The sequence below is a fragment of the Protopterus annectens genome, chromosome 2.part1 (genome assembly GCF_019279795.1).
Source record: "Protopterus annectens isolate FY-2018-M chromosome 2.part1, PAN1.0, whole genome shotgun sequence".
NCBI lineage: Eukaryota > Metazoa > Chordata > Ceratodontiformes > Protopteridae > Protopterus > Protopterus annectens.
Window position 1 is genome coordinate 484,035,097 of NC_056729.1, and position 22,026 is coordinate 484,057,122.

Consider the following 22,026-nt stretch of genomic DNA (forward strand, 5'->3'; position numbering starts at 1 on the left):
TAGGAGGGAACAGAGTGGGACCTATTTTTGTCTTTAGTAGGAGGGGTTGAGACCTCCATCACAGAAATGGCCTCTGAATAGAGAGACTTAAGTAACCCTTTCAGTATCATTTTATTTTTGCGCTCATTAAGAGTGCCTTGACTGAAACTCTGACAAATGTCACACGGGGGCTGCACCAAAAGATGGGGCACTTCCAAACAGTATACACAATCATCGTGAGAATCACTATTAGGTAACTTGCCATTACATGAAGTACAATGCTTAAAACCTGAAGTACCCTTCTTATTCGGCATCTTGCTAGAGAGACACCACAGGCCAACAGTACAATCCAGTTAGAACAAAAGTCAAACACCATTCAGAGAAGTCACAATTGTACCAATATAGTGATATGTAGGAGAGAAAACAGAAACACCTTGCTAAAAACCAAAGCTAACAGGTTAGACAGGAAAGAAACTACCAGCTATGGTATTGAAGAAATACCACAATGGTAAGGGAGGAAAGGCTGTACCAACAATGGTACTTGAAAGTTTACCAACCGTAATAAAGGGTAGAGTAGAGAGGAAAAAACAAGGTCTGACAGAAGAAAACACACTAAAAATACTATTCGCTCAATAAAAAATGAAGATATCAAACATTTTCCACACAAATATCAAATAAAGTTCCACTTAGCTGAGAGCTTGGCCGAAACACGGCTTTACGGCTATGCAGCAAATGAGACCTGGGTAAACAGGGAGAAGGGTATTCTGGGTAGAAACTTAGCTCAAGAGTTTTTTGGCTGGCACAAGCTTGGTAAAAAGGTTGACTCGGTTCTGAGGGCTCGGAACTGAACCCATCAGTGATGAATGGAAAGAAGATTAACAACATCAGATCTACACTTGGATCTGAAGTCATGCAGATTTAAAGCTAGAAACTCATAGGCATTGACATAAGCAGGAACTTCCTTGCATATAAATGTTTTAATGTTTTAATATTTTGAGTACTTCTATGGATCTACTCTCTGTAGCATTTATTTATATTTATTTATTAACATTTGTTGACTGGGAAAGTCCACTGGGTCAGAGACCCATTTTCAGTGGAGGCCCGGGGAGAAAAGCTCCACAAGCAAATACAAAGAAAGACAATTTAAAAGTATTACAGATATAACAGGGAGGTGGGGTTTTAGGAAGGTGTCTGATTAGTGCATAATACAAGCTCTAGGACATCAATCTGGTTGTGAGTGTGAGATTAAATACATATACAAAAGCTTTGAGAAGGTAGTACTACCTAACTGTAGAAATGTGTGATACAGCAAATGGTCTGAATGACTTTAGTTAACGTCATTTTCTAGAAGGGAGGATTTTATGTGAGTTTACAAAAATGGGTTTGAGGAAAAGGAGTTACGTTTTAGGGGTAAGAAGTTGTTACATTACTTACAGAGTTATAAAGATTATGGCTAGAACTGAATTTAAGATGATAGTGCTACAGTGGTTACAGGAGGTGGAGGTGGGGAAGATCCTTTTTGCAAGACCTTATTCACGGATACCAGTAGTAATTCACATCACTGAGTGCTGACAAGCTGGACAGCTATTGCGCGGAGCTCACAGTCACAGAAAATCTACATGTGAGGAAGGTCTTATAAACTGAACAAGGAAATTAGTTTTTTTTTGTTCCTTGTTCAGTTAAAATTATTTTCTGTATTTAAGCTGCTTAACTGTGGCACTGAATATTGCAAATGTATCAAGATGATTAAGTTACACTGTAGTAATAGCACTGTGTGTGACATGCCATTCAGTCTCATAGCCTGAATGAAACTAGAACTGTAGGTGTGAAGCATTACAAAGTGTGATTGACTCTTCAGGAAGTCGATTTCAAGGGTACTCATTATTGGATCACGGGAATGAGGGATCCAGTCGGGAGCAGCATGGAGCCTGGGAGCCATCATAATTGTAGAAATCAGTCAGTTACCATAACTGTGGAGGTGGCTAGTGCAATGACATCAAGACATTATCATCAGCCCCTTATATCACCCTTGAGATGTTTTGCAAAGCTCATAGTCCCCACCAGAGGTCACTGGGGCATTTGTCTTGTCCCTTCACCTTCCTGTGAGGCAGGACATTTGACCATCAGCTACTTTTTCCTATTCCCTGCCCTGGCATGGCTTACTAACATCCTTAGAGCATTAAAAATTTCACGTTGCCAGTTCGGCAAATAGATGCCCTGCCTCTGCACCATTGGAAGCATAAAGCATACAGTATTATTGCTTTCTGCCCTTGAGATCAAGCTTATCTCATAGCAAACTCTGGGAGATTTAACAACGGTTAAGTACCAGTTAAATGGAAACACAAGTAAAACATTTGGGAATGCCTTCATCCAAAAGTTAAAGTTGTAATGATTGTATACCATGTACTGTAACATATTTTCTATACATTTCTGAATATAAACTATATTCTTCATAGGCTTGAAATGTGAGACTGTAACTTGTATGTTAATACAATATGTTTGGCATATACTGTAACTTGCTTGTCTTTATCTGTTTATAAGTTTGGAGCTTTTCTCCCCAGGCCTCCGCTGAAAATGGACATGTATCCAGTCAGACTATCCCGGTCAACAAAGCTAAAATAAAATAAATAAACAAAATACTATACATTTCTAAAATGTTTGTGTTAGAAATCACAAGTACAAAACACTATTCTCTTGCAAATTCATGCTGTGCATGCACACTCAGTGTAAAGTTATGTTTTCTCGGTGTGGTTGTGTGTTGTCATACTTACTATCATGTCTTTTGGCCCAGGCAGTCGCTGAAAAGGGTCCTCAAGCCGTCTTCCTATCTGGTTAACAAATAAATAAATAAAATATAGTAATGTATTTCTTCAGATAAATTGCACATCAGGTTAAAATCCATTCAGACAAATTTTTAAACATTTTGATCACTACACATTCAACTGAGCAACAATTATAACTGAGCCTATTAAACAAACAAAACTATAAAAAAGCCCTGCACATTAACTTATACTTTTCATTTTAATTTACAGGTTCATAGGTAAGTATTAATCAGTCTGCAGACTATTTCAAGCCTAGCCAAAAAAAAAAAAGAAAACTATTCAAGAGGTCCCTCTAGCTTCAAGGAGTGCAAGAGAAGATAGACTGGAGGAGAATTTGAAGGTGCCCATCCAATTATCTAGGTTTACCTTGAAGATGGCAAGGGTGCTACTCTGCTTGACATGTAGTGGAATTGTTTTCCAGAGCTGAGTCATACATTGGGATATGAATCTATCACACCAATGTATCTTACTTATTTGCTGATAAAAGTTTAGTTCCTTTAACCAAGTATTTGAGCTACCATTAGTTTTGCAAAGGAACAGGAGGTCAAATAGGGTTGGATCTTTCGTGACTTTTACGCTAGACACAGATCTCCATGAAGGAGTGCATACGAGACCAATGACAGAAAAATGGCTTTGAGTTCCTCCTGATACCTAAGATTTTTGAAATCACTTTTTAGTTATGAATCTCTGAGGTCTCTCAAGTTGTGTAATAGGTTTAGACAAATATATACCAAAAGACACATTATATTCAACAGTGGGTCTGACAAGATATGAATAAGGGAAATTAAGGCTTCTTCGGGTCTAGTCAGATACCTTTGGAAATTAGAGTGACCAGATAAAAAGCTTTCTGAACTACTGTGGAGACAAGATGGTCAAATGATACGGAATTATCAACAAGAACACACAAATCCATTACAACAGTGTCTGATTGCAAGGGTAGAACACCTACATGGTAGGGAAACTGTTTTGTTTACATTTAATTTGAGACCATTGTCCTTGTACCAATTGTTAATGTGATCTAACCCATGGTGGAGCAATTGTAAGTCAGCTGAAGATCAAATAACTACCCTGTTTACAGTCGCCTACAATTCAGTTAACCATGGACCAGGAGTTCTGGCCTGAAGGTCTGAGAATTATATGCCAAATAGGAGCGGGCCCAGAACTGAGCCCTATGGTACACCACTGGTAATTTTTTGCTTTCAGAACTGGCATCTGCTACTCTAACTACATGGGTTTCATCAGGCAACTAGTTAGCTATCCATTGCACAATACAATAATTTATATTTAGATTTACAAGTCTGTCGATAAGCCCTGCATGAGAAGTAGAGTCAAATGGCCTTGGCCAGATCTAGACATGTTGTATGCACTGAATAACTACTATCTACTGAGTCAGTTACTTTTTCAAAGAAATTAATGAGATTAAAAAGGTAGGACCTTCCTTTGACAAAGCTAAAATTATATGGGTCCAGCATTAAGACAGTGTCAATTTCCAGACTAATGAAGTCTGAGACAAAGCACTCCATTGCTTTACATATGAGGCTAGTGACACTAATTGGTCTATAGTTACCAGGGTCCATGGTTGGACTGTCCTTGTGTAACGGCATTACAATTTATGTTTTCAAGGCTTCAGGAATGTAACCAGTGGACAGCCTTAGATTAAAAAGAAATAATGATTCAAAAAGACCATATTGATAATCAGGCAACTCAGGAATGCTATCAGGACACATGGATGTAGTATTCTTAGTTTTTGAGAGCGTGACTAAACGGCAGCAAAAGTTAACATAAGTTATCTAAATGGGTTTCCACAAGACGTGCACTTTGTCAGAAGTTTGTATTGCTTACATGACAGTGCTCATTGAACATATAGTTACCTAAACGGGTTTCCACAAGACGTGCACTTTGTCAGAAGTTTGTATTGCTTAGATGACAGTGCTCATTGAACATACAGTTATCTAAACAGGTTTGCACAAGACGTGCACTTTGTCAGAAGTTTGTATTGCTTAGATGACAGTACTCATTGAACATACAGTTACCTAAATGGGTTTCCACAAGAGTTGCACTTTGTCAGATGTTTGTATTTCTTAGATGACAGTGTTCATTGAACATACAGTTATCTAAACGGGTTTCCACAAGACGTGCACTTTGTCAGAAGTTTGTATTGTTTAGATGACAGTGCTCATTGAACATACAGTTATCAAAACGGGTTTCCACAAGACGTGCACTTTGTCAGAAGTTTGTATTGTTTAGATGACAGAGCTCATTGAACATACAGTTATCAAAACGGGTTTGCACAAGACGTGCACTTTGTCAGAAGTTTGTATTACTTAGATGACAGTGTTCATTGAGCATACAGTTATCTAAATGGGTTTGCATAAGATGTGCACTTTGTCAGAAGTTTGTATTGCTTAGATGGCAGTGCTCATTGAAGGTTTACTCATTTTCCATCATACCTCTCAGCTGTCCAGTATTTCACACAATGTCCAGATTTGTGCCTCATGTTTTTCTCTGTTCGACACTGTGTTTGTGATTTTCTAGTAAATCACTAAGGATTCTAGTCAACAAATAATGACAGGCATCTATATTTCAGACTTCATATTCTCCAGAAAATGAATGTTAGTACAAAACCTTCTTCTCTAGCAAATGTCTACGTTTATAAAAATAGCATTTAGAATCTGTCCCTGACTTTGGAACTGTTCACCCACTATTTTTGGCTTTGCCCAGATTTGTTGATCAAAGACAGAGAATTAATGGTTTCTGTTTAAGTGGATTTCTACTTATTTTTAGTTCTTTTTACCATCTGGCTCTGCTGTTCTGTTTTTTACTAGACCTGTTTTATGACAAGGGCAATTTTGACACCAATGTGGCATCTCTATTTTTCTGTTGTATTGGTTATTAACTTTCTAATTCCACCAAAAGTATGCTTGTTTAATTTATTTTTGTCATTCTTGTGAATGTTAATAAAAGTTTGATTTTCTTTCGGCTTTTCCCGGTTACGGGTCACCACAGCAGAACTCCAGTCCGCTAATGATTGGCAGTAGATTTTTTATGGGTGCCGAGGTGCCAGCTCAACACCCAACCTTCAACGAAGGCACGCCCATTCTACTCATACAGCGGTTAATATCAAAGGTAATCTGAGCAGACTTATTTTGGATCCTTGAAAATAGCATTCCAGTCTGTTTTCACAAATGTGTCACTTACTGTGTCATACGCTATACTGGTGAAGTGTAAAAAAGACTATTTATGATTGAGTTTTATTTTACTCTTTGATTAAAGATGACTGTATCATGATCTGTGTTTCTACACAGAGCATATCCATAGCTGAGAAGCACAAATATATTGGGATTCATAGCTGGATTCCATACAATCCTTCCCAAACTGTTTTGATTAACATAATCAGTCAGTCACTTCCTACCTGGGCATATTAATTTGAAATTGTGTAGCTTACACATGCAATGTTTAGACAGTTACGCCCCTCACCATCATAAGGATTATATTTTCACTTGAGCTTTACACCCTGAAATTTAACTAAGCAATTTTTATGCTCTGTTTGGAACCCAGAGCCCTGTAAGGAAACTTAATGACTTATCTTTTGCAAACTACTTGCATCTAATAATCATGTAAATCATGTTTCACCCTCAGTGGAGTTTTGCCTTTTTCCTTGAAGTTGTGCAATCCAGATAAATAAGTTAGGGGAGGGGAGTATGGGTGAACTGCTTCCCACTATACCCAAGACCATTTCATAGCTACATAGGAAACATGTTTTGATAATTATTTTTTGAAACAAAAAACACCTTTTTCTAAATTATCATGTATGACATAGGCCATGTTACATTTACATAAATGATAATAAACCATAACAACATAATCTCAGTTGCAAACATTATATATAACAAATCGTGCCAACACAACTGTAGCTGCAAACATTATACATCAATTTTAATATATCCAGTCATTGTTAGTCAACCATTACAAAGCTCACTCAAATCCTGCCTTCTTTTAAACCTTGTTCCTCCTTTGCATGAATTGCTCCTACAATTCTAGTTTTTCCTATGTAATTTCCTCCTACCCTTTTCTAAAGATCCCAATTCCAGTTGTTTTATATCTGTTACTATCGTCACTACTTCTAGTAAAGTTGGTTTAGACTTTGATTTCCATTTTCTAGTAATTGTTTTTTTGGCAGCCACCATAATTAGACTCAGCAAAGCCTTACTATGTCTAGGCAATTCCGAGTTTGTATCACAACTCAAAAAATAATTTCCTTAGTCACTCCAATTTGGTCACCCAGCATCTCCGACAGAAGTGTTTGCAGGGAATATTTAAAGTCTACCAACTCATTACAGTCCCAGATAACATGTTGCCAGTTACCTCTGTTTGCCCGATCACACCTCCAACATTTCCTGTCTACCTGAGGAAAAATTCTTTGAAGTCTGCTTTGGGTTTAAAAATACCTATGTAAGCACTTCCAGGCAAAGATTCAAAATCTTCTAGATTTTGTTGCATATTTGGGAGACATACATATATCCCCCCATTGTTTCTTTGGAATTGCTTATATAATCTCTCTTCCCAGTCCTTCCTAACCTCCTCTGATTTTTATAGTTATCATGCAATATTTTATATGCTCTATTAATTATTCCTTTCTTAATGGCAACTTCTGTTCTAGATTCTACTAAAAACTCTGCCAGCACTGGCCTTTCATTTAGGATCCTCCTACTTCTTTCCCTTTGCTTATACTCTGATATCAATCTTTGATTTGGTAGACAATCTCTAGCCTGCAGTCCAAACAAGTTCTTAGCATCTTCTCATTCTATTATCTTTCCTTCTCTTGTTATTTGCTACCAATACCCTGGTTCCTTTGCCAATTTTCTCCAATAAATTTCAGCTCCCTCCTTCCTATCGTCTGACTCCCTAACTGCAGACACCCCTATCGGCAGAATCTCCTTTCTTCATTCCCATGTTGGCTTAGTTCTTAGAAGACCTACTGCTACTTTATGAATATACTATTTTGCATGATTACTGTTGTTCTCCTTAAAAATCTGCATCCAAAGTCCAGTCTCTCCCTGTTACTTGAGCTTCCCCTGTTTCATCATCATCTCTTTCCACTTTGAATTATAGTTTCTGCTTGTGCTATGTATAGCAGCTTAACTCTGTTGCTCTGAAATACCCCTTCAGCTTGGGTAATCCCAATCCGCCCTGTTCTGTTTGAAGAATAAAGTAATCCCACTTGACTCTTGCCATCTTCCCCTCCCAGATAAAATCCTTCAGCTCTTTATTAATTGCTATCTACAACTTCTCCTCTGGTTGATAAAAATATGCCTGATTAGTGTATAAGACTAAAGGGACTACAAATATTTTAACTGCTTTTATCTTACTATCAATATCCATATAAAAGAGCTTCCATTTTCTCAGTTTTTGTATTATCCTTTGTTTGGTCTCTTCCACATTTCCATAGCTGCCACACCAGTGTCAATTTTAATCCATTCTCCTAAATACTTAATTTTATCCTGTTCCCATAAGTATGGATATCACTGAACCAATTTATATGTGGGTACATAATTTACTTTTGTTGCTTTTGTTTTTGCTTCATTAATTTTGTATCCTGAAAAGGTCTGAAACTGACTAAATATGGTCTACAGCACTGTAATGTCCCTTTCTGGTTTTGTCACGTACAAAATAATGTCATCTGCAAATAGAGCCAGCTTCTCTTGACTGCCATACCAATTATATCCTTGAATTTCTGAGTCCCTTATTTTCTTTGCCAATGGTTCTAAATATAATGCAAATAACAAAGGGAAACTAGGACACCCCTCTCTGCTTCCTCTGTTTAAGCAGAGATTATCAGAGAGAACCCCACTCACTTTAATTTTCAACTCCGATCCTTCATATCTCTTCCTAATCAGCCTTATAATTTTATGAGGGAAAACGAATGCTTCTGTTGCTCTGTTCATAAAATCCCAGCTTATTCTGTAAAATGCTTTCTTTGCATCAAGACCCATCAACAATGGTGGCATTTTCTTACATTCTGCTTCCCTCTGGGTCACCATTGTTCTGTTTATGTTGTCAAATGTTTTCCTCCCCTCCACAAAACCATGCAGATCCATATATATCAAATTTGGTATCACTTTTGCCATTTTTTAGCCATTATAGACATAAACATTTTATAATCATGATTTAGTATTGAAATGAACCTGTATGAAGCTGGGTCTGGTGGCTCATTATCCCCTTTAAGTAGTACAGCTACTACCATGTTCTGATAATTATTGAGTGCAAATATCTAATAAGTCACTGGGAAGCCATACTACACTATTATATTCATTATCAATATATTCTTTTTTTTTTTTAATAAACAGTTTTTATTATTTTCTTAGTTTTCAGATTTTAGGTGCTCTTATAATATTCTGACTGGATCTGCAGTATGGAAAGGCGGTATGCCCTGAAATATGTGATCTGCATATTTTGGATATTTAAAAAATAGGTTTCTGTGATGGTACAGCGTTCAATAACTTCCAAGCAGAAAAAGCACTGCTAAATCACCCATTATGTTACTCAAGCATTAAGCACTGACGGAGGCCACCTTTGCCTCTGATTGTGTATCTTATGTATTTTCTGTGTTTACATTTTTGGAATTTGAAGAGGAGTGAATAATGCATGAAAGAGGGAGGGTTTCTTCCTATTTTGTACTTCTACTCTCTAGGCCATATTGTGCATGTCTTACTCCAGGCTGAAAAGTCACTGAATCCTCTATCTGTGACACTGTGTCCTTAGTCACAGCTAAAGTACAAACATCACTATGATATTTAGGTGCCAAATGAGGTGATGGAAGGATTTTGCTAAGCAGATGTGACTTTTTCACATACTTGCTCACAGGTTGAGAAATCTCCCAATATCCTGATGCATTTTCAAGTGGAAAGACGTTGTTAAATTGCTTATTGTGATGTGAACAATGACCATGTTAAAAGTACCCCTTAATCTTTTATTCATAACCAAATCGGGGTGCCTCTAATTTTGGCCTTTTGCATAATTAGCATGAAAACAGTGATCTGATACGATACTCAATGTTCCATTGCACGTTAATATACCTTATGATATCTACTGCAACATCCACAAGAGAAGCATAATCTACTTCATAACTATCCCTCAGCCAATACGCAATGCCTTTAGGCATGAATATCTAACACCAATTACTGAAAGGCTTATGCAACACCGGCAAGGGAGGCTTTAAAAAGTCACCCCCAGGAAAGACAAACAAAGTATTTTAAACAGTTCCATGTTACATTACAGCACTGGCACAGTTGGGTATCACTGTATGCATATAATTTATAATAGGTTAGATAGCCATGACACAACAAATCGCAACAAAAACTTAACATAGGTTTGTAGGTTGGACTGCCAAAGATACAAGTTCCTGGCCTCAGAAAGCACAACTACTGTAATCCACTGCTGATACTTTATACTTCTTATGCAAACCTAGACTATTTTTGAAGAAGTTAGTGACATATTTTGATTGTAAGGAGAAGTGTATTCCATAACTTTGAAAAGAGTTGTGCAAAGTATGTAACTTTTTCTATTATTATTATTATTTTTATTATTATTATTATATTTTACATTTGGTATATTTTGTTTTATCTGGTGTCATCTCCTGCATTGCTGCATTCTACACAAAGATATTCAAAAAGAACTAGACCAGAAATTGATAAACAAACCTACCAACTGTTATCTCTTAGTAATCTAGAAGAAACAGAATATAAAGACAGTCTTTCTGAACAGTTTAAGCTTTGCATCCTATCAGTATTTTTTCAACTTCTTTCAGATGGCTTGTTTAAAGGCTACAAAATACATGCGGTCAGATCATGGAGTAAATTCAAAGTTTCATAGTTTCTTACTAGACTATTGACCTTTAAGGAAATTTAGAAGCGTAGCCATGCATTTCCATTAAGTTTATTTAGCCCTTGTAATTTATCTCACTCACACCTATAGCGCTATGTAAGTAACTCCTTGATTGGCACCTACGGTGCTATGGTCCTTTAACACATTCTCCGGACCACACCTAAAACTCTACAGTGCGCTCACTACTTTAAGCGCAGTGCATACTGTGTAGCAAACACATAGAGATGCACAAATATGGTCAGCCCATTCTGCATTTGTGTCTTTATAAAATAAGAAAGTAAAAAAGTAATACTTACATTTGAAATTTTAAGTAACATTTGAAATTGTTGAGTAACTCACCATGCTTTCAGTTGCACTGCTGCCTACATAAGAAACATATACAATACAGCAATATCCGGAGAACATTTTGTTCTGCTGCTCTGAGAACATGACACAACGGCAAATGTTATGCTGTAGTAAGTTTGCTTTTTGTTTTCTTTTTCTTCCAAAAGAATAATACATACCATTAAACACTTAGTCCCTACTACATATGAGCAGTAAACAGTCAGATTCCTCAGGAGACAGCAAATCTGACGTCAGGTAATGTTCCCACTAGACTGCTTTCAGATTCTACGGTTTCTGTTATGTCTGCAAGTAAAAAAAAAGGAGGGCTGCTTTGCATGCCTTTTCTTTTTACTAGAGATTTCATGAACGTTAGAGGTGTAAAAGCATCACATGTCATTTCAGCAACAGCTGCAACTGAAATCTGTAAAATATTTTTTTTTATAAATAATACAGTGAGTACACATATTTTGATGCATGTTCCAGTTATAGTTACATACTGGACATGCCAAGTACAGTCTATTTATAATCATTTTTCTAGTAGCTGATAGTGTTCCACTCAAACCATTCATTTCACAGCCCAGCACTTGCTCAAAACTCATAGCAAGCACTAATTAACCCTAGCACTAGACCCCCCCCCATACTGTCCAGGACAAGGCTCTCTATTCATCCCTACCAGCCAATCAGTAAAACAGCTCACTTTACCTATTTAGGCATGTCCAAAGGGCAGTTTCAGGTGTACTCTCCAGTCCAACTGGTGAATCTGGGCATTTTGAGTCAATGTCACAACTGCCTCATGTGCACAGACAACCCTCTCCTCCTACCACCAAACACTAATACATGTGAGAGATACAATTATACAGCCAAACTGGAGGCTAAGCTCTCTCAACCCAAGACTGGAACTGACAGTCAAGAGGAGAAGGGAATTACTTGCAACACACCACCAGTCTCACATAGACTTATTAAACCAACACCGGCAAACAACACACATAAATACACAAAAACATACTCGGAGGCTCTACATAAAAATCTGCAAAAGCAACAGAGACCTCCAAAGCAGACATCCAAGCAATCTCCACACCCCATCACAAACCATGAAACACATACTTCACATAATTAGTGTGCCACGCAATCACAGCCCTTAAGGCAAAATAACATACCCAACAAATTAGTAATAGGCGACTCTATAGTCAGGCACACTGATGTTCCACTAACTAGGCTGCTGGACAAGGAGAAGTTTACAGTTAGCTGCCTGTCGGGTGCCAGGATCTGCCACATAACACAAGCACTCAGGTCGCTCCAGAACAAGTATAAATAAGACTCTGTCATTGTCCATGTTGGTGTGAATGGCCTGAGATGTACCTCCCTGGACTACATGAAAGAGACATGGAAGAACTCTCTGATCACGTAGCCCAGGCTGGTATGACCCTGACCCTGAGTAGCATCCTGCCCTCACCAAGAATGATGCCACAGTATAAAGAAAAAATTATCGATTTCAACAATTGGCTAAGTTTCTTGTGTCATTCAAAGGGGATCCAGTATCTGTCCACCTGGGATGACATGCTCAAGAAGCCACGTTGCTTCACAAGAGATGGCTTGCACCTGTCATTCTTAGGCTTTCGAATACTGGCCAAGGCTTTTGCAGCCCCCACAGTGCCTTTTTTAGGCAAGGCTCAAAAGACAAACCCACCGGTGTAAATAGCACAAGTAACCAAAAACTGAGGGTAATGCTACTCAATGCCAGAAGTCTAAACCTCAAAATGCATGCACTCGAGGCACTCCTCAGTATGGAGAACATCGATATCTGTGCAGTCTCAAATAAAACAGAAGCAGCAAAACAAACTAAATAAATAAAAATGCTGGCAGGCAGAGTTTCACAGGCACAAATCACTCAGGTGATGATAAACCAAAGGTGTATTTAATGATTAAAAATCCACAAGAAAAACAAATAAAATGTGAGCGCTTTCATTAAACAAGTGTTAACTTCATCAGACACCATTAAAATGTAAGACAGCCATTTATATGCATATAAAAAACACTCTGATTGGGTAAGCAAAAAGAAGCAGCTAGCTAAGCAACACTGAGACAGAACATTAATTAACCCCTTGATGACTGTGTTACAGTCATCTTAAATACAACTAAAACTTGTAATTAAAAGATAAATGATTAGTCTCATACTTGTGTCATGAATGATTTTAAATAGGATAAAACTAAAACCAAAGTCATTTTTTTAAAATCTCATGTTAAATATTCACATAATGCTAAAATGTTTACCAAAGCCAAATACATACATGGCCATCTACCTGCCTGTAGTAAGATTTGCCACCTTAACTCCTTTAACTCTAACTGAAGTCCCCAAGGCTTTTTGTCACTGATTTGTTGTATTTAAGATGCAACAGCTTCAACTGTAACACAGTCATCAAGGCGCTCACATTTTATTTGTTTTTCTTGTGGATTTTTATTATTAAATACACCTTTGGTTTATCATCACCTGAGTGATTTGTGCCTGTGAAACTCTGCCTGCCAGCATTTTTATTTATTTAGTTTGTTTTGCTGCTTCTGTTTTTTTTTTTTGAGTTTGTTCATGGCTTCTGGCAGCATGGAGTTATCTGGCACACTAACAGCTAACAAAGAGCATGAAGGAAACAACTCGGAGATTGGACAGCTTACTGCCCTTATTCTACAACTAACCCAGAGGATGGATCATCTGTATGAACATGTGAGACTGAATAGTATCACTTCTGCTCTTGCACACTCGAATCAGCATGGGGAGGCAAGTGAGCATGCTACTAACTTTCATAATACACCTTTATGCCACATTTCTGATTCACAGCAAAGTGAATTGAGGCAGGAAGGCACAACGCATCTGCGCATGGCAGGAATGAGTTTTTCCTGACAACAGGAGCTCTCAGAATGCTGCAGGAAGAAATGGACTAATAGAAGCTCTTAACAAGGACATTCCTCAGTTGGAGGAGTGGTTGCGGAATGGGGTTTCATTTAACAGAAGCATCAAACACAATGGCCCTTCCTTAGAAGGTAAGCTGACAGATTTTGATGTTAAATTATCACGATGCAAGAAACCCCAACTGGAAAACGCCTACCTAAGGGAATGCACTAGACCTAAAGAGTTTCCCAAAGGTTTAAGGGTCTGGCGCTTTCCTACTGGTTTACAGCATGACTCTGTTTTGTACACTGAATTAGTTAACTTATTTGATAAATGTGGGCTCGACCTTTTAGAGCTTTTAATTAAACATAACAACAGTGAACTGGAACTGTTATTCAAAGACCTTGCAATTCTAGATTCTGCCATCCGTTAGGATAATGAGTATAGCAACATGAAATTTGAACATTACAGGATTTACACTAGCATTGACCAGCACATAACAAAACTGAAAGCTGGGAGACTGAACAAGCTGGACAGGGATGTTCAGGATTATGCTAATGGTATGGCCTACACTAAACCTCCTGGTTCATACAAAAAATGTAAAGCCCCACAAGGGGAAAGTAACAAGCAATTACCACACCCTCCTGAAGTAAATGGCAATGATGAAAGCGGGTTTGAAGAGAATGACAATGTGATTTTAAACTATGATGCTGAATTCCCAGAACTCAGAAGTGAAAGAATTAGGAACAAAAGCCATTACAACAATAGGCAGCAACCACAGGGTGGCTAACAACCACAGGTTTTTCAGGTGGCCAGGCCAATGAACAGGAACTGGACAGCTTAGCATCTCCACCAATGCCTTCTGGTCACCATGTTAATGTTAATGATTTCTTCATTAATGTACGCACCCCAACACCAGTGGACTCTGTTAAAAAAGCATCTATACAGTCGTTTTTAACCACCAAAGAGACTTTTCAGTACACAATTACTCTACTTTATGTATAAATGAAACTACAGCTGACATTGTCTAAGGGAATTACTTTTGTATCTGGTAAGAGATTTAATGTTGTAGACACTATGTTAGATCTGAAACTTTATTTAAGAAAGTTGAATATGACCTTACTACATGGTACTAGATCCCAAACTAACGTCAGTGAAGGCAGCATTTTTAAGATGAGTTCTACCTACAACCCCCCTTTGCACCCGAAACTGGCAATGTATGAAAAAGTTTGTGAACTAGATCTGTATAATTTAAATAAGAACAAATACAGACCAGCTCAAACACTTCACAACATGAACCAAAGTGAACATGATTGCTTATTGGAACTGCAAGAACATGACGTCAGGGTTATGAAACCTGACAAAGGGGGGGGGGGGTTGTAATCATGGACTCTTCCACATACAGTGACAAAATGTTGGCTATGTTAGACACAGGAAATTACACGGAAGTGTCCCTTAATGAATTAAATGCAGCATATAGGAAAATCTACAGCTTACTCACTGACATATTTCTAGAAAGAAGAATCGACCTTTCCTTGCATAACTATCTTAACATCATTACCCCAAGGATACCAGTGTTCTTTGGTATTCCCAAGATCCACAAGAAACTATCAGATCCACCTATGAGGCCCTTAATGGATGGAAGACACTCCATTACCACTGCTTGCGCCCAATTTGTAGACTATGAGCTGAAGAAAATATTGCGTAATGAAAGCCAAATTTGTAAAGACTCCTGGGCTTTTTTAGAACAAGTGAACAAAACAAGGTATGATGGAAGTGACATCATGGTGACTATAGATGTAAAAGACCTGTACACGGTCATCCCACAAGAAATTGGTCTCGAGTGGGTGGGTGACCTACTGTTGTTATGCAATGTTAACCAGGAGAAAATTAATCTAATTTTGGAATTATTAGAAATTGTTTTAAGAAACAACTATTTCTCCTTTAGTGGCAGGTACTTTTTGTAGACCATAGGAGTGGCAATGGGTTCAGCTTATGGTGGGGCATTCACGAATATGGTAATGGCATATTGGGAAAGAAATTATGTATTTCAGTCTCAGTACTAAGGTCAAACTGTACTATAGATACCAAGATGAATATCAAAATCCAGACCAAAGGAGAAAGGCGAACCAGTTCAACTGTAGCTCACTGCCAAATTTATTCAAAATAAAAGACGAAAAACATATGAGATGAAGCGCTTTCGCCTGGATCAGGCTTTTTTTTTTTTTGGTTTCATAGATACCAAGATGATGGGCGGCCACGGTGGTGCAGTGGTCAGCATTGCTGCCTCACAGCAAGAGGTTCTCCGGTTCGATCCTCGGCTGGGGTGCCTTCTGTGCGGAGTCTGCATGTCCTCCCTGTGGTCGCGTGGGTTTCCTCCGGGTGCTCCGGTTTCCTCCCACATCCCAAAGACATGCTGCAGGTGGATTGGACACTCTAAATTGGCCCTAGGTGTGTGTGTGAGTGTGCCTTCTGTGGAAGGTTGGGCGCCGGGCTGGCAACTCGACACCGTAAAACTCCACTGCCATTCAATGTGCGGACAAGGTGATCCGCTGTGGCGACCCCTAACCGGGAAAAAGCCGAAAGAAGAAGAAGATACCAAGATGATATCAGCTTGATATGGAATGGGTCACTGGTTGTTTTGGAAGAGTTTTTGAGATACCTTAACACCACCACTACATTCCTGCAGCTCACTTGGATGATTAACCTGGATTATATGAATTACCTTGATGTCCACTTATACAAAGACACACATAATGAAAAGTATGCTACTAGGATCCACAGGAAAGAGACCTACTCAAACTCATTCCTGCATTACACTAGCTCCCACCCCAAGCATCAAAAGAGGTCGGTAGTTAAAGGGCAATTAGTTCGAGCTCCAGAGATCTCCAGAGAAGAAGATTTTCTTATTGAATGTGACAACTTAAAAACTATGTTCTTGAGGAGGGAGTACCCAGCAGACTTGCTCAATGAGCTTATGCAGGAAGTGATAGGTAAAAGAAGAGTAGGGCATTTTAAGCCCATAGTTGGGGAAAACACACTAGACAACAGCCCCTCTGAAGTTGAAGAGAGGAGACCTGAGTTGGAAAAAAGTTCTTTTTGTAGATCTATGGTGCTTACATTCAACTCTGACTCATACCACTTGATGTCCATTTTTTATAAGAACTGGGACATTTTAATGGATGATTTGTACATCAGGGCACAAATAGGAGCAAGACCTATAGTTACATACAGGAGGGGCTCAAACTTAAAAGATCTTCTTAGGAAAGGTTCTAACTACACTAGAACATGATGTGTACGGATGTACAAATCTGAGTCTTGTAACTGGTGCCACAAGGTGAAACCAGGCAGTAAATTTACAGTAAATGGTATAGACCATTATGTAAAAAGTAAATATAACTGTCACTCCAAGGCAGTGGTCTACATGGCTACATGTGACCAACGCCTAGCATTTTATGTAGGCAAAACAGAAAGGAAATTTAACGGCAGAATTTATGAACACAACTACGCCATAAGAAAGAATAATATTAATAATGCTTTAGCAAGGCTTATTCAAGACAATACTGGCCTCAATTTCACATTTAAGGCAATAGACCATGTAGACATCAGTGACAAAAAGCCTTGGGGACTTCAGTTAGAGTTAAAGGAGTTAAGGTGGCAAATCTTACTACAGGCAGACAGATGGCCAGGGATAAATGACAGGTCATCCATCTCTCCTGTATTGAAATTAAAAGCCCTAGAAAGGAACCAAATATCTAAAAACATTTGTTAAGCACAAGCACTTTTATATGTATTTGGCTTTGGTAAACATTTTAGCATTATGTAAATATTTAACATAAGATTTTAAAAATGACTTTGGTTTTAGTTTTATCCTATTTAGAATCATTCATGACGCAAGTATGAGACTAATAATTTTTCTTTTAATTACAAGTTTTAGTTGTATTTAATATGCAACAGTTTCAACTGTAACACAGTCATCAAGGGGTTAATTAATGTTCTGTCTCAGTGTTGTTTAGCTAGCTGCCTCTTTTTGCTTACCCAATCAGAGTGTTTTTTATAAGTATATAAATGGCTGTCTTACATTTTAATGGTGTCTGATGAAGTTAACACTTGTTTAACGAAAGCGCTCACATTTTATTTGTTTTTCTTGTGGATTTTTAATCATTAAATACACCTTTGGTTTATCATCACCTGAGTGATACCTGTGCAGTAACAGAAACCTGGTTTAAGGCTCCAGAGAGCACCCCAACACTACCACGCTATAACTCATACTATACTTTTCGGCTACAGAACCCAGACCAAAAAACACAAAAGGCAGAGATGTATCCATATTGGGTTGGGAGGAAGGCCTAATGGTTGGGAGGGTGGCCTAATAGTTAAGGTGTTTGCCTTACAAACACAAGGTGCAGGGTTTGAGTCTCACAAGGGATAATTGGCTAGGCTTGAAATGGCTCGCAAGGGCAGTTAGCTTAGTACTAACCTATGAACCTATATTCATCAAGGATACCCACAACTCCAGGTTAGTGGAGCAGCACGATGCCTCAGAGATCATCCATGTGCAACTAACAACGGGCAAAACTGCAATTCAAATTGTAGCTTGTTACAAATCACCCACCATGACCCAGGACCCCCGTTCCGCTCTTCTGGAGACACTGGAAAACATGAAGGTCCTACCAAACACCCTAACATTGGGTGATTTCAATTATCCAAACATTAACTGGGAGAAGTACTCAAGTACTAACTCCTTTGTCCAATGCTTCCTAGAATTTATAAACTCAAACGCCCTGGATCAATTGGTCAACACCCCCACCAGAGGTGACAACATATTGGTCCTGGTCGTCACCAACATGAGCGACCGGTGTTCCACACCGGAGGTCAACCCCTCGCTGGTTAAATCAGATCATAGACTAATCAGTCTGGATAGCCACATTCCACCCCCACCCCCAATCAAGAAAACCACCATGAAAAACTTTTCAAAAGCAAGCTTTACATTACTCAAGACCGAGGTGGAAAGTTTCACAGCCCCCCTGCTAAAGGACAACTCTGTCCAAGCTGCTGAATCCCTTACAAAGGCACTCTATGAGCACCTGCAAGAATGCAGGGATCGTGCTATCCCAAGCAAAACCAAGACTCACTCGTCCAAGAAAAGGAAACCAGTCTGGTTGACTCCTGCCATAAACAAGCTATACAATAGAAGGAGGAAACTAGTACAAATAAGAGTAAAATCCCTAGAAGGAAAGACACCCCTGATCAGTATCAGCAAGAAACTACAATCCCTCATAAAATCATCCAAGGCTAGCTTCGAAAGAAAAATCGCCAAGGACTCCAAAGATAACCACAAAGTGTTCTTCAGCTATGTCAAGAGCCTAAGTGGAAACTCTGAGATCTGCTCTGAGTTAGTGCAGAATGGCACAAAATACACTGAACTGACTGATATTACCAACATTCTGGCAGACAGGTTTAGTGCAAACTTCACCCTCCTCTCACCCCCTAAAGGGCCCATAACCATACCAGAAGAATGTACAGCCCAGGCAATCACTGACACATAGGTTAAACAGCCCTGTCCAAAGCCAAAAACACAGCTTCAATGGGACCGGACGGTGTCCCAGGCTGTGTCTTACATGAGCTCCAAAATGAACTAACCCCTCACCTAAACACACTGTTCAAACTCAGCCTCTCTACAGGCTACATACCCATACAGCGGTGCACAGCAACAGTTATCCCACTCCAGAAAGGTGGAGCCACAACGGTCTCTGGGAACTATTGCCCTATAAGCCTGACTAGCCTGGTCTGCAAGGCCATGGAGTGCATCATCATGGAACTCATTAACAGAGACATTGGGAACCTCCAAACATTGGACCCTACCCAGTTTGGCTTTGTTAAGGGCAGACCATGCCTCCTACATCTGGTGGACTTCTTTGAGACAGTTACCAAGGCTTTAGATGAGGGAAAGGAGGTCCACACAGCCTACCTAGACCTTGCAAAGGCTTTCGACACCATTCCCCCTTCTGGTATTATAGACAAGCTCACCAGTTTGAACATACACCCCTACATCATGAGATGGGTTGCCAATTGGCTTACAGATAGAACCCACACGGTGAAAGTTGCAGGCTCTAGGTCTGACTATAAACCGGTTACAAGTGGCGTCCCCCAGGGCTCAGGAGGACTATGGCTGACCACGTTCACAGATGACTGCAAACTGGGGGCCACAACTGACTCTCTGGCTGATACAGACATCCTCTAGAAGGGTCTCACTGAGATGGATACCTGGTGTCAAAATCATGGCTTCAAGCTAAATTCCAAAAAGTGCATAGTCATCCCTTTTGGGAAAAACAAAGTACCCATGAACTACCACATACATGGTAATTCCCTAAATACAGAAAATGTAATAAGGGATCTGGGGACTCAAGTAGATATTAATCTCTCCTTTGATAATCATATTGCCAAGGTGGTTAGAAAATCCTTCTATGTGGCCCACCTAATAACAAAAGGGTTCGCATCTAGAACAAAAGAGGTTATTGTGCCCCTCTACGCATCACTCATCAAACCCATCATAGAGTACAATGCCCCATTTTGGATGTACCTTACAAGACACCTGCAACAGCTGGAAAGACCACAGAAGTACCTCACCAAGAGGACTACTGGCCTCAAACAGATGCCCTATGCAGCCCGACTGAAGAAACTCCAGCTGTACTCAGTTGCATGCCGCTTACTCAGAGGTGATCTCTGCCTGACATACAAGGCCATGTCCAACCCAGAATTGATGGACATGATCCACCTAAAAAAAACAAATCCCTGACAGCCACACGGTCCAACCCAGAATTGATGGACATGATCCACCTAAAAAAAAACATATCCCTGACAGCCACACGGTCTAGGGATCTAAACCTCACCACAACGATAAATAGGACGTGCTGGAGGGATAGATTCCTGTCCCAGGGACTCCCCATGCTTTGGAACAGGATTCCAATCTACATTAGGCAGAGCCCCTCACTAACACTCTTTAACAGAACCCTTGACGAGTGGATGGGAAATAGAAAATTTACCCCAGGGATCACTGCAGTGGCTCTGCTGGACAGAGGCACAGGGAACTAATGCCTCTGCTGGACAGAGGCACAGGGAACGAATCTAAGGGAGCAGCAAAAGCCAACACATTCTGGCTAGGCTTATAGATGCCCTTGGGCAGATAGCCTAGTACTTACCTATTAACCTATGAACCTATATAGGGATATAAGGATGGGATATATGAGGCTGTGAAATGGTTGCTTGTTCCTCACTTTGTTTCTTTATTCCACATTATGAAATGCAGTGTTCCCATGCTGTGCTTTTATTCTATACTACGTAAGGCAGCATTCTTGGAGATGGAAGGTTGTGAGCTATTGGTCTGCTAACAGCACAGCATACCTCTCAACTGTGCATGACTTTGCAGAAGGTGTTTTTTTTTTTTTTTTGCCCTGTCCCTGGTAAACTTTTGATTTTCTGGTAGATGACTGAGGATTACGGACAGGTAATAATGCCATACATTAGAACTTCATACTTCCTGTTGTTCTTATAACATTTTAAGTAAATGGGAGTAATCTTTCAAGGAATGTCCCCTGATATGGGGAAGTTGTCCCTAATTATTTTAGGCATTGTTGAGAAACTTCCCTGCAAAGAAGCTGAGAGGTATAACGGTATCTTACACATTTTCGTCCAGTTTGTCCTACATTATGAAATTTACAGAGTGCAAAGGATTAGTCCATATAAAAATCACTTTAGCTAGCAGATCTGGGAGACTCTCTCTCTCTATACCCTACCTGTGCGAGGAATAAAGACATCTTGTTGAAGTTTCCAGTAGTTCATTCAGATAAATAGGTAGATGGATGAGTGCTCTTGTGCTTAGCATAATTAATATAATATAATATAATATAATATAATATAATACAACATAATAATATAGTATCATATCCAGTGCAGCCGCTGTGGTGCAGCAGTTAGCATTGTGACCTTACAGCGAAATGTTCTCCCGTTCGATTCTTGTCTGGAGCGCCTTCTGTGTGGAGTCTGCATGTCCTCCCTGCAGTCGAGTGATGTTTAAAGACATGCAGGTAGGTACGTGCGTGAATGGGTATGCCTTCTTTGAAGGTTGGGCGTCGG

The 22,026-nt window shown here is 39.3% G+C and overlaps 1 protein-coding gene across 7 annotated transcripts in view; it reads right to left on the reverse strand.

Annotated features, from left to right (window-relative positions):
- The window catches only part of LOC122794113 (interleukin-15-like), a 1,779,266-nt gene that overhangs the window by 1,455,168 nt on the left and 302,072 nt on the right, over window positions 1–22,026 (reverse strand). For 5 of the 7 annotated variants that reach the window (XM_044062276.1, XM_044062277.1, XM_044062279.1 and 2 more), the window contains exon 2: window positions 2,751–2,807. The exons of 1 other annotated variant lie outside the window; for it this stretch is intronic. The gene's annotated coding sequence lies outside the window, so the exon portion shown is untranslated. Of the gene's footprint in view, window positions 1–2,750; window positions 2,808–11,188; window positions 11,293–22,026 lie in introns of those variants that run through there. One more of the 7 variants, XM_044062274.1, reaches the window with a different exon arrangement.